The 11,781-nt window shown below is 37.3% G+C and overlaps 1 long non-coding RNA gene across 1 annotated transcript; it reads left to right on the top strand.

Moving 5' to 3' along the window:
* The first annotated feature begins 498 nt into the window (after positions 1 to 498).
* Positions 499 to 11,252, top strand: LOC120324072. Its single transcript, XR_005565073.1, has 3 exons — positions 499 to 714; positions 5,841 to 5,995; positions 11,147 to 11,252. It is a non-coding gene; the product is annotated as an uncharacterized LOC120324072 (long non-coding RNA).
* The last annotated feature ends 529 nt before the right edge of the window (positions 11,253 to 11,781 follow it).

Consider the following 11,781-nt stretch of genomic DNA (forward strand, 5'->3'; position numbering starts at 1 on the left):
ATTGTCTGGTGAAGTATTTGATAGAAGATTTTAATGTAAGTATGAAAGAAGACAATCTAGACTCTGCAGTATATTTGAAATGAATATATTTTAGTATTTTATAAACTACTGCTCTGAACCCTGATCTCAGTGATACCCCCATTAGTTTCAGCTGAGACATGATTTTTTAGCTTTAAGAATCCTATTTGTTCACTGTTGCTTTAACTGTCAGATTACAGTTTAAATGGCTGTAAAAAAATTCTTTGTGCTTTTCAGGCAGTTTTCTGTGTTTTCACCTTAAAATGTATTTAAAGATTCGTGCAACAAGTTGTGAAGAGTTCTGCTGAAATAATTTGGATACTTCCATGTTAAAGTTTATCTGTTCATGGGCTTTATACTGCCTGCTAAGGTTTTATCAGAGCCACTGCTATTATTTTGAATTTACACTTTGGTTTTCAACCATTTTCATTTCGGGTCCCTGTTTGATGGAGAAATATGTATTCTTCTCCTCAGAAAATGAAAACAAATCTATGCTTCCTGAGCAAAGGACTAGGAATCGTTCTGTGGTCTCCTGGATTTTTCTCGTGATGTCTGGATGAGTTCAGCCCGGAATGTGTAAGATGTGCTCATTGCCACGTGGTGCTTCTGCTTGCTGCGTTCACAGATGTGATTCTCCAGTGGTAAATTCATCTTTTTCAGCCTTGTGTTGCCTGCTAGAGCCAAAGGAAACAAAAGGTATGATTTTCTACCATTATAGACAGGCAGCTCTCTTCATTGGCTCACATAAATGGAGTTTGTCTCCTAAGAAAACCCAACATTACAAGCTGTGGGCCTCAGGTACTTGGAGAGAGAATTATTTTCATCTTGAAATGCGAGAGTGATTCATTCTATGAGTGCTGTAAGAAGAAACACTTTTAAAGATATTATCAAAAAAGAGAAGTATTAACAGAAGTTTGTTGGGATTGCTACTCTCTAGTCAGAGTAACATTTTTAATGATGTTGTGGGTAATGAAACCTCTCATGCTTGTCAATAGTAATGGAGTCTCTAAAGGTCATTTTGTCAGTCCTTTGTTTAATTATGGGGACAAATTTATTACTACCTTTACTTATTTGTGGATTTAGGAAGCAATGTGTGCCTTATGCTCACTATTCCTTAATGTCAGCAAGGGACTATTGAAGGCAGTAGGGGATAAACCCCAATTAAGATAAAAAAACCCCAGAAATATAAATAAAAATGATAATATGTCATTTGTCTGATTACAGTTATGCTGAAGTACAAATTTGTGTAACCAGTGAGATTATATCAGAATATAACTAGGCCAAAGCAATCAGCTTAAGGAGAAAGACATATTTTTTCCTTACATTTAGCCTTTTCTACACTTCCAATTTCTCTTTCTGTACCTCTTTTGCTCTTACCACATTTCTTTCTTTTTTTGTAGTTTTTCTTTCATTCTTCCATTGTCACCTTTTCCACTGAAATCAGTGAACTCTGCAATGAACTGCACATTTCTCTCAATTAAAAAACCCCAAACAAACCACTCCCAGCCAACTTCAGCAATGTCACACCTTCCTTTCCATAATGAGCAGGAGTTTCCCTAATTTGCTCTTGCCCAACTTGCAGTGGTAAAGGACGGGGAAAAAAGGTATTTGTTGATCTTCCTTCCTTCTTCCTTTCCCTCAAAGGAGAGGACAACAATGTTTCTGATAGATTTCCCCTTGGAAGACAAATGGGAACACCCAAAGCTTTGTGGATTGGAAATCAATGTGCATAAAGCAAGAAAAATGGGCAATGTTATCAAGCTCAGAGTTTGCACAGTCAGTGAACTTCAGAAAAAATAGCCCATTTTCCTACCCCTGGCTAAGCTGGCAAGCTCCAGCAAACAATTCCAGCTGTGTTTCCCAACCTCTCTTCAAAAACATTCCCCTTCCTGCCCCAACACACGGTGTTTGTGCTGCCATCTGTATCCCGAGAAAAGTTACTGCATTTTTTGGTACTGTCTAGGGTTTTTTTTTTTAAAGGGTGGTCAGCAATTTTCCCTCTGGATTTGAAGTGGTTGCCCACTCCTTGTGTGTCAAATTTTTAATCCTTCTTTTTTAAAACCTACCCTGAAATTCCCTCTCTTTGCTACACTAAAGTTCCATAATTGGAATGGTATTAGGGAAAATATTTGTAGCTTAGTGCATTCACCTAAATCCAGTAGAGCTCTTTGGTGATGATTAAGTCCCACAACCAATTTTAGGACAGAGCATCAGCTGTTCTTTTGCATCAGGGACATGACTTTTGCATCAGTAAGGCTTTGTACCAGCTTTTTTGTGCTTTTTGGGTGTGAAAGTGGCCGTTCTAATTTTTAACTATTCTGTCCTGGCGTGTTCTGTGTGTAGAACGTAATTGGGTTTATTTGGAGGACTCTACAGAATGTCTGTTAAGTGAAAATGTGTAGGTGGAATCTTGGCCCTACTGGTAGAGATGAAAAGTTTCCATTGCCTGGAATGAAGTTGCAGTTTCTAACTGTGGTTTTGTACAAAATGAGCTAAGAAGCAGCAGGCAAAGTCCATCAGCTGTGGGTATTTTTTACGTCTAAAGTAAGTTGTCTTAAGAAACTAAAGCCTGAGCTGCACAGTTTCCAAGGCTTGGAATCTTCTGACCTCAAAGTGGCAAAAAATTGTCAAAGGAGCAAAAAAGATGCCATTAGAGCCAGTGAAAAATATAGATATTTGTAGGAAAAATAAAGTGTACATTTTTAGAAAATATTCTTTTCAGTCAAATTGAGTGAGATTTCTTGGCAGCAGAGCTCTTATTCGCTATATGAAAATGTTTTTCTTCACTTATGCAGCTAAGAATTTGATGAAAACAACTGCATTGGAGGGAAAATTCTTTCATTAATGCAGAAGCAACTAGGTTAATTTTAAAGGTTTTTGCAATCAAATTATTTTAATCTGCTAGAAAATTTACCAGGATCTGTACAAAGATATTACCTATTCACATTCATTTGAATGACAGAAATTCATGCTATTTTCTTATTTAATCTGTGAAGCAGTATTAGGCTTAAATCCCTAAAAGCACACTGCTGGCTTAAAATTTGTACATTATACAGGAAGCTATCACAGAGGAAAGTTCTGGACTGTTCTCCATGGAAACAGCATCGGTCGTTATCCATGGGACATGGAAGATTTTAAAGCTAAACCAAACAAGCTCTGCCTTCTTTTAGTATTTTTCTTGAAGTAGGTATCACAATTAGGTTGAAAAATTTATGGGATAATACATAGATAACCAGTTAACATTATTCTTTTGCTCGTAAATAATGCTCCAATCAGCTTCCCAAATTGAGTTCTATTCTCAGCTTCTCTGCTGTTGTCAAAAGAATTTAAAATCTGCCAAATGGAAAACAAGCAAGTAAAGCACACTTGGCTTATTTTGCCTTGAGTATATAATAACTTTCCTCAGTCTGCTGGCTGTGCCACTCTGAAATAAATTATCCTTATTTTTGCAATATAGGAGAGTATCTGTTGATAGTATACCATCTTGTCATCCATTTCAAAAACATTCATGGCTGCTGACAGCTCTAGAGTCTTGAATTTTGATTAAGGAATTAAATTTTGAAATGACTGCTTTCTACTTCTCTGAAATGTTCCATTACAAATGCCTTCACTGTACTTTGATTTTTGCTTCCTTTAATCACACTCACCGAATAAGGTAAAAAGGAAAATCAAACACTAAAGGCTATCAGGAAAGGAATCAAGAATATGAAAACACATGTCCACATCTAGAACAAGGTGTGCAATTCCAGTTTTTTTATCTGAAGAAGTGCATCAGGAGTATGAGAACAGAGTTCCATCAAATCATGCGTGTTCTTTCAGGAGCCTGAGGTTCTACCCTGTCTCCTGTTTCCTCCTGTTTGCTTCTTTGGTCAGTTTTGTAAATTTTGTGTATCTCGAGATGGAAATAATCAGTAGAGCTGAATAATGCAAAGCTGAACATTAGACCAGGCATTTGCAACAGAGCTCAGGGACAGCACACGGGAATGAAAAAGAAGCTGAGTAACAAATAAGGAGAGAAAAAAATAGTAACAGAGAAAAATACCAATACACACAGTTCAAACCCATGAGTACACCAAGGAGGAAAGCAAATCTTTGGATATTTTCCAGCTGTTGCTGTTCTAATCTCATTTGATTCTCTTCACCCATGTGTATATGAAAATACAGTACCTAGCACTGGCAGAATTTGTCTTTGCGTGTGTTAAACACTTGGGTAGAAATAGTCTGGATTTCGTCTGGATTGACTTGTAGAAAATTTTAAAAAATTATCTTTCTGTTGTCCTTAAAGGGGAAGAGTAAAGTATTAATGAGCAATCAGACCAGACTCTATTATCAACATCACTAAGAAAAGAGTCAGTGTAAGTCGAATTCAGTGGTAAAGGAACCTAGCAGCATTGTTTCCCTAATAATGCAATAATTAGGTAAACAGATCACTGGATTCACAGGAAAGGCTGTTGGAATTGTCTTATTGTAGTAGAGTTTTTTTTTCTTGCCGATAACTTTTTCTCTTCTCACTGGCTTTCCAAATTCTAGTGAAAACCAAATCTGTTTTTTTTTTTCTTTCATGGATAAAATTATTTTTCAGCTACAAACTAAACCAAGAGAAATAAAATTACTTTCATGTGTTGTATTAATTTTATCTCTGTTTTCTCTTTATAGTGCTTGTGTTGTGACAAGAACTAAGTGGAATTAGCTTTTAAATGAACACTATTTTTGACTATTGTTGTTCTTATTTTTTGGAAATTTCAATAAGAAACATTTAGTGCTTGTGGAAATGCATAAAAACACGGAGAAAACTAACTGGGCTGTTGGAAGAAGCACTAGAGAAGTGATCTGTCCTTGCATATGGGCTGAGAGGTTCAGGCCGTGTTTGGAGGCTTGTGACTGACAGGATATTCAGGATATAAAGGCTGGTGATTGTGGAAAGTTTTTCTTAACTTCTGTATCTCTTGATGACAATGGAAAATGAAATATTACTGGATGGGAGAAGGAGCAACGTGGAAACAGCACAAATTATTAATAATGAGAATGGCAGTCAGATAAATAGTCCCAGCGATGTCAGCAGGAATAAGAGGCTACCTTTTCATTCAAGGACCCTATGGAACAAAATGGGAGCTCTTAGTCAATTCATTAAAATATATAGTATTATACCACTGGAAAAAAGTAAAATGATGAAATAACATCTGTAACAGGGGTGTCGAAGGTTTTACATGGCTCAGGAAAATGGGAGAGATAAAAGTATACAGAATCCAGATTAAGTATGAGTTGGCTCATTTTAAGTGAGAAGAATTATGGGCAAGAGCATAACTGTGATTGAAGTTGTCAGCTTTAACAGGACATATTTTGGTTCACGGGAGCTCTTAGTGTGAAGTCAATTGGGAGGATATAAATGGGGAAAGACCGGAATTTCTTTGAGTCAAAAGAGAAAAATCTATTACAAATGTATATAAAAAGTGTGGGAAAGGGGAGGGAAAATGTTCAAAGAGCTCTAAAAATAATGAGATGATCATTTCCGGAGGAGTGTAGGATTCAAGAAGAATGCCCAAAGAATGGATTGGTGAAGAAAACAGTTATAGTGTGGAGATCAACAAACACAGGGGTAAAAACAGGTTTGACAAAAGTTAAAGCTAGATTTTGCAAAGATTATTAAAACAAGTTTTCAAGTATATTTTAATCTAATAAATAAATAGTGTATAAAAAGGGAATAAAATCAGAGGCATGGTTAATCAAACAGAAAATTGGGATTTCATTCATAGAGAACTGAAATATCTTCGAAACTGAAATAATGGCATTTATAAAACTAGAAAATATTTTCTTGTTGACAGGTAACAAGAATTTAGATTAGAAACTGAACAGATGATCTGGAGGAAATGACAGAGAAGGAGAAGGACCTGCTACAAATACCAGAAGGGGTATGGGAGGCCAACAAGACACAACAATGAAGAAAAGGCAGATGCGGTTGTCGAATGTGCCCAGCAAGGTAATTCCAACAGAAAAATATTCATACTGTTGCACAAGGTGGATGGGATCTCACTTGGGGAGCCATATACAGTCTGAGTGCCCCACAGAGGAAAGATGGGGCTGGGGAGATGCAAAGGACATTAAAGGGAATGCAAAATGTGTTGACAGGCTTAGACATGGGGGAGACTGACACACAATATTATATACATATTAAAGGTGTATCAGAAGACACTAGAGGCAGAAGACACACAAATATGTTTCAACGAGCCATAGATAAATCTACTCTGAAAATTAGAAGTGGATTTCTAATCATTAAACAGGGCAAAGTTTGCAGCAGTCTTCAAAAGAGAGCAGTGAAATAATTGCAGAAATTGTCCCAGTCTGAAGTTACAGAGCATCTAAAAGATTTTATATTTTGCTAAGTAATTGTCAATTTCCTGGTTTAGGTTTTCTTACTATATATATTTAACCTTTTACGAGTAGTGACTTAAAAATTAAGCTTTTCATCTTCTGAGACTCATTTTCAGGCCCTGCAGTCAGGCATTTATTCATTAAACCCTGTGATGCATTAGAGCTACTTGTCTGCTCTTGGATATTAGGAATACAAACATTCCCCATCAGGTTGTTTACAGTGCCAGCGCTGAATAAACACACAGGAATTACCAGGTGGTTACATTGTTTTACGTATGACAGATCTATGGCGTGCCATTCCTGCTTTATTATCTGTTTATTTTAAACCACTTAATTTAGTGCTGGGGGAGTAGGCTCCTCAGAAGCAATAAACATCTGTTGCTGCTGTTAGTCTGAGCATTTGCACTCCTTAATGTTCTTGTCCCCTCCGGTAGCCGAAGGTAAATACGGGAGCATCACACAAGTGTCAGCGTGGGGGAAGCTGGGTGAGGAGGGGACAACGTGTGGGTACAGAATTAGGGATGGATTTCTTTTCCCCGGTCTGAAAACCTCTCACACGTAATATGAAAATCCAAATTTAAATGGCAGTCTAATATTAAAAAAAAAAAAAAAAAGGATTTCTTAATGCATAAATTAGTCTTGCATACATATATTTCTTAAAAAAAAAAAAACAACACCCCAAACAACCCTCACCAAAACCCAGTAGTGAATATTGCTAACTTCGGGTCAATGTTTTCTAACCTGAAGTTAGATTTCCACTCAGTTTAGACTGCTTCCTTTCGGCCTTTAAGCCTGAAAAGTCTCTAAGTGGTTATATTTACCTCAGGTAATTGGTATTCCATAAATAGGAATGGAAGAGTTTTTAGTGCTCCTTATTGGTACAGTCCTCTATCACTTTTTACCGTAAGACCTTATTTTCAGGTCCTTTGTAGCTTTAAAATGCATGTGACCTTTTCTCCTTCTCTCTGCCATATACAAACTGTCCCCTTTGAGATATCTTTTTCCTGCTATTTCAGCTAAAATAGCCATTTTCTGAATTAAGGAAAAATTCTTATTACCCATGCTAATAAAATCATATAACCATTTAATCCAAATGGTCTCATATCCTCTGTATGGTGGAACAGAGGTTTAGGATCAGAGGAACAATCTTTTGCCTGGGATGAGTTTTCTCTATCTTTATGAAATTTGCCTATCAAGTCACCAGTCTCTGAAAAATCCCATTTTACGGACATTTACTAGAAACATATGAAGTTTGGGAGCTGAAACCCCTGAAAGTGCCCTCGGCACTAAACCTGCTCCAGAAATCCAGCTTCTGAGTGAACTGCTGCTGTTATCACTCCTCCCCACTGCAATTAATTTTCCTGCAGGGAGCGGGACCGTGGAGACCTCACAGCCTGAATTCGTCACTAGCTCTGTTAAACATCACCTGCAAATGGTCCCTGGGGTGCCAGAGCAGAAGAGCTCGTTCCATCTTGACCAGAGCGACTGACCTTGGTTGTTCATGCTGTTTTCAGTTCTTTACTACAAGATGAAACATTCAGGGTCTAATTTTGATAGCACTGGACACCTTTTTTTTTAATTTTATTTTTATTTTTCTTCTGGGAAATATTTGTGGGGAAAGGAGGGAAGGAAAAAAAAAAGTGTTCTGGCTATATTTTTTATTTTGTGAGGGAAGTTATTTTTCTTTAAAATGTTAATCATGATGTTGATCATTATGCAAGAACTTGGAAATACTAGAAAAGAAATAGTGCCCTTTCAGGAAACACAAGACCTTTATTCAGCCCTGTGTTTAGCTGTATAGGGAGGGTGGGTAATTAAATAGTGAATAGGTGCTCCCTTACAACCACAGAATATAGAGATCTCCCCACGGCGTCCCCATGAAAATACTCAAGCATTCAGATCTCCTTTAGTGTGTACCTCTTCACATCCCATAGTTATGACACCTTTATACGATGTTGTGTCATAACAAATGGGAAGATAACCTCACTTTTCTTCTTGTTCATTTTTCTTCTGTCAAATTATTAAAGAGAAAGTGATAAACACAGCAACTTTAGCATTGGAGGAAACTGCCATGTTTTTTTTCACTCCATCTTTCTTTCAGGGATATTTCTCAGGTTCAATTTTCTTTATGCATGTGAAAAAATGCAAAGCATAAACCCTCCTGAATCATATTTTCTAAGCCATTTTTGTCATCTTTGTTGTTCTCATCTTCTCGGTTTTCAATTTGTCTTTTTAAAATATCATGTCCCAAACTGAATCCAATCAGTCCTGCTGCTGAAGCCCGAGCAGAAGGATTATTGTGCTGTTTTGACACATGCTCTTACTGTTAATATAATCAAGCATAGCATTTGTCCCTTTTCAGTGTGAGCATCTTATATTTGATTCTCAGGAAGTTTATGATTTAACATATAATAACCATGTCTGTAGGAGTGTTCCTTGAGTCACATTTCTCATAAATGTTTGCTTGGGGTTCAACATTCACTAGCACTGCAATTTTTTGGACTGTAAAAATATGTATCTAAAAAAAATACATCTAAGATGCATTAGGCAATGGAAGAGTGGAACAAAGTGAGTCTGTGTGGCAGGGAATATGCAGAGAACATGTTACAGATTAAAGCAGAGTTTTAAAAATGGTAAATAAAATACATTCTGAATGTCTCACTGGAGGTGTGGTTTCAAGGTCCCCACCAAAGTGAGCTGTTTATTCAGAGTGCCAGGAGCAGTGACGAGGTTGTTGTAAGTGGATGCAGAAAACTGAGGAGTTTTGTGTCTGGGGAAACTGCAGGCAGGGCATTAAGCAAGAAAACGGCCGCCATTTTGTAGAACAGCCACCATTTTGCGTTTGGGGAAACGGCCGCCATTTTGTAGAACAGCTGCCACTCTGTGGAATGGCCACCATTTTGTGTTTGGGGAAATGGCCGCCATTTTGTGTTTGGGGAAGCGGCTGCCGTTTTGTGGAATGGCCACCATTTTGTGTTTGGGGAAATGGCCGCCATTTTGTGCAAAGGAGTTTTTTTTCTTAATAGAGTTCAGGTAAGAGACTCCAGAAAAAAAAGGCACAACTGGATTAGGTCAACTAGTTGCAAGATAGTTGTACTGAGGTGAAAAGATGCTTCACAGAAATAAGTTTAGCAAGTGCTTGTGACTGAAAAGAGAGATCTGCTCAGGAAAGCTGTGGCCTGGCAATAAGGAAGTGGGTAAGTGCAGGAATGCAAGTAACTGGATGCTAAATTAACATAATAAGAGTAAGTTCTTATCCATTCACTTGTATATGTACGGAACTAGTGAGTCTTGGTCCATCAATGTAGATTAGTTACAGTTTTTTATGGCAGATTGGCACTCCAGAGGTATTTTTTTCACCGTTGTTTAATGAATCTGCAGTAACTTGATTGTCATGGAGAACACAACCGCAAGTGCTGCATTTTAATAATTCTGATATGCTGCAGAAAATCATAGTGCTATTGCTGTTAATTCAGGGAATATGAGCACAGTAATGGTGACATTTGAAACAGAAGGGACAGTAGGCACTTTCTGGTAGGGTGCAAAAATGTGCTACCAGGATGTCTTAGCTACAGATACCACCTCCTGAGTGTTGAAATGGATGTTGAAATCAATACTTGAAATAAATTGAAACTGCTACTCTAGACCATTTTGCTTTTTCACTACCAAATATTTTGCCGTCTTAATATGTAAGTTCTAAGGATGTGATGGTCAGTTTTCTGTGACCACATTGACCAATCTTCACATCTCCCCAGAGGAAAAAAATTGTAATATTAGAGCTCTTCAAGTCCTCTTACCTCTTAGAGCAAATTATATAGAATTTTAGTAATTCCTCCACAGATCAGAGAAAAAAAAAAATCAGTCTTTTCTGAGATCCTTGGAGTTCAAAGTGGTAGAGTAAGAGTATGTGCTTGGCAGGGCAAGGCTGTAAGACAGGCAAAGTTCACAGTAAAAAATATCAGACCGGAGATATGAGATAACCAGTCATAGACTGTCATTAATGAAAAAACCCCTAACACATACTTTGAGATTAAACACGTTAAAGAAAGACATTATCTAGAATATGATGTAATTACACAGATCCAGCTGTAAAACACACTGAGCAGCCCCAGTTCCCACTGTGTGCAAGATTCTTGCACTTGTTTTTTTAGAATAATGCAGAACAGCAATTCTGCAGTAGCTCCCCTGTGGGCACTGCAATTTCCACACCAGGAATATTTTTGTATGGACTAAATGTGGCCTCATATGGGGGTAGTGGAGAACAACCATTAGACCTGAAATTTCCTCCCTAATTTATCCCATAGTGGCTTCCACCTGCAAACAATCTGGTATCATTCCTTATGCCTCATTTCTGCAAGCTCCTTCTGCGAGAGAAGTCAAAAGAAGGATAAAAGCAGGTTAAAATTTCAGCAGGTAGATGATTTCTCTGAGAGTTGTGGGCATTTAGCACCTGTGGGATTGAACCTCAAGGCACTTATTTTTCCTTCGCATCCAGACAAGTTTTCAGTTCCTGAAATGAGACTGCATAGTGTATAAAAATGAATGATCAATGTCTCTGTTGCTGTAATTCTATTAGAGAAAGTGTGTGGCATCTGAGGGAAGCCAAATGTTACATTAACACCTTAACTAGTCCTAACGCTGTCAAACTTCCACTACTTTTCATTAAAAGTAGTGAAGTCAGCTTTTTATGGTCTTTATCAGCATTGTGGAATGAGGGGTAAGATATCCACTAAATTCTCTGTTGGGCCATTTTCTCTAGGTGAAATTCAGCATAATGATTTCAGCAGTGGAAAAGAATTCTTGAGAGCAAAACCTCTGCATAGCAGCTTGATTTTAGTGTGGAAGAAAGCACATGTGGACAAGAAAAATGGGCAAGTACAGGGGGTTTGAGAGTTGGGCTTTGTTCTGTTGTATGCAGACATGTAGCACAGTGGAGTTTTGACCTCTGCAGTGGCAAGAGAAACCAGGGGGAATCATATAAAATTAGATGAATTATTCTGAAATATATGCAAAAAAAGTAATTAAAATTGCTTATCAGAAATTATATGTATAACTTATATATTTTATATATATAAGCCCAAATTGGAGTTTTATAATTTTAGGTGTGGTATGCCCAGTAAAAATTTTGCCTTTCGGTTACAGTAAAAGATAAAATTTTATAATAAATACCAAAAAACTATATAGATCGATCTATTTTGATAAGAATGCAAATATTCTGATTTTGGTTATGTTACCAATTTAAAGCTCCAGTTTTTGATGGAAATCTAAAGTTAAAAAAAATGACCCAAACACCTCAGTGGCAGTTAGGAGTTTGAAAGGTATGCTGATCCTGGACATACTGGCCAGGCTCTGTACTGTTGCCTTGTATTATACAAGATGAAGAGCAAAATTACT

Source organism: Pipra filicauda, unplaced genomic scaffold (genome assembly GCF_003945595.2).
Source record: "Pipra filicauda isolate LSUMZ 115617 unplaced genomic scaffold, ASM394559v2 scaffold411_size619879_pilon, whole genome shotgun sequence".
NCBI classification, from domain to species: domain Eukaryota; kingdom Metazoa; phylum Chordata; class Aves; order Passeriformes; family Pipridae; genus Pipra; species Pipra filicauda.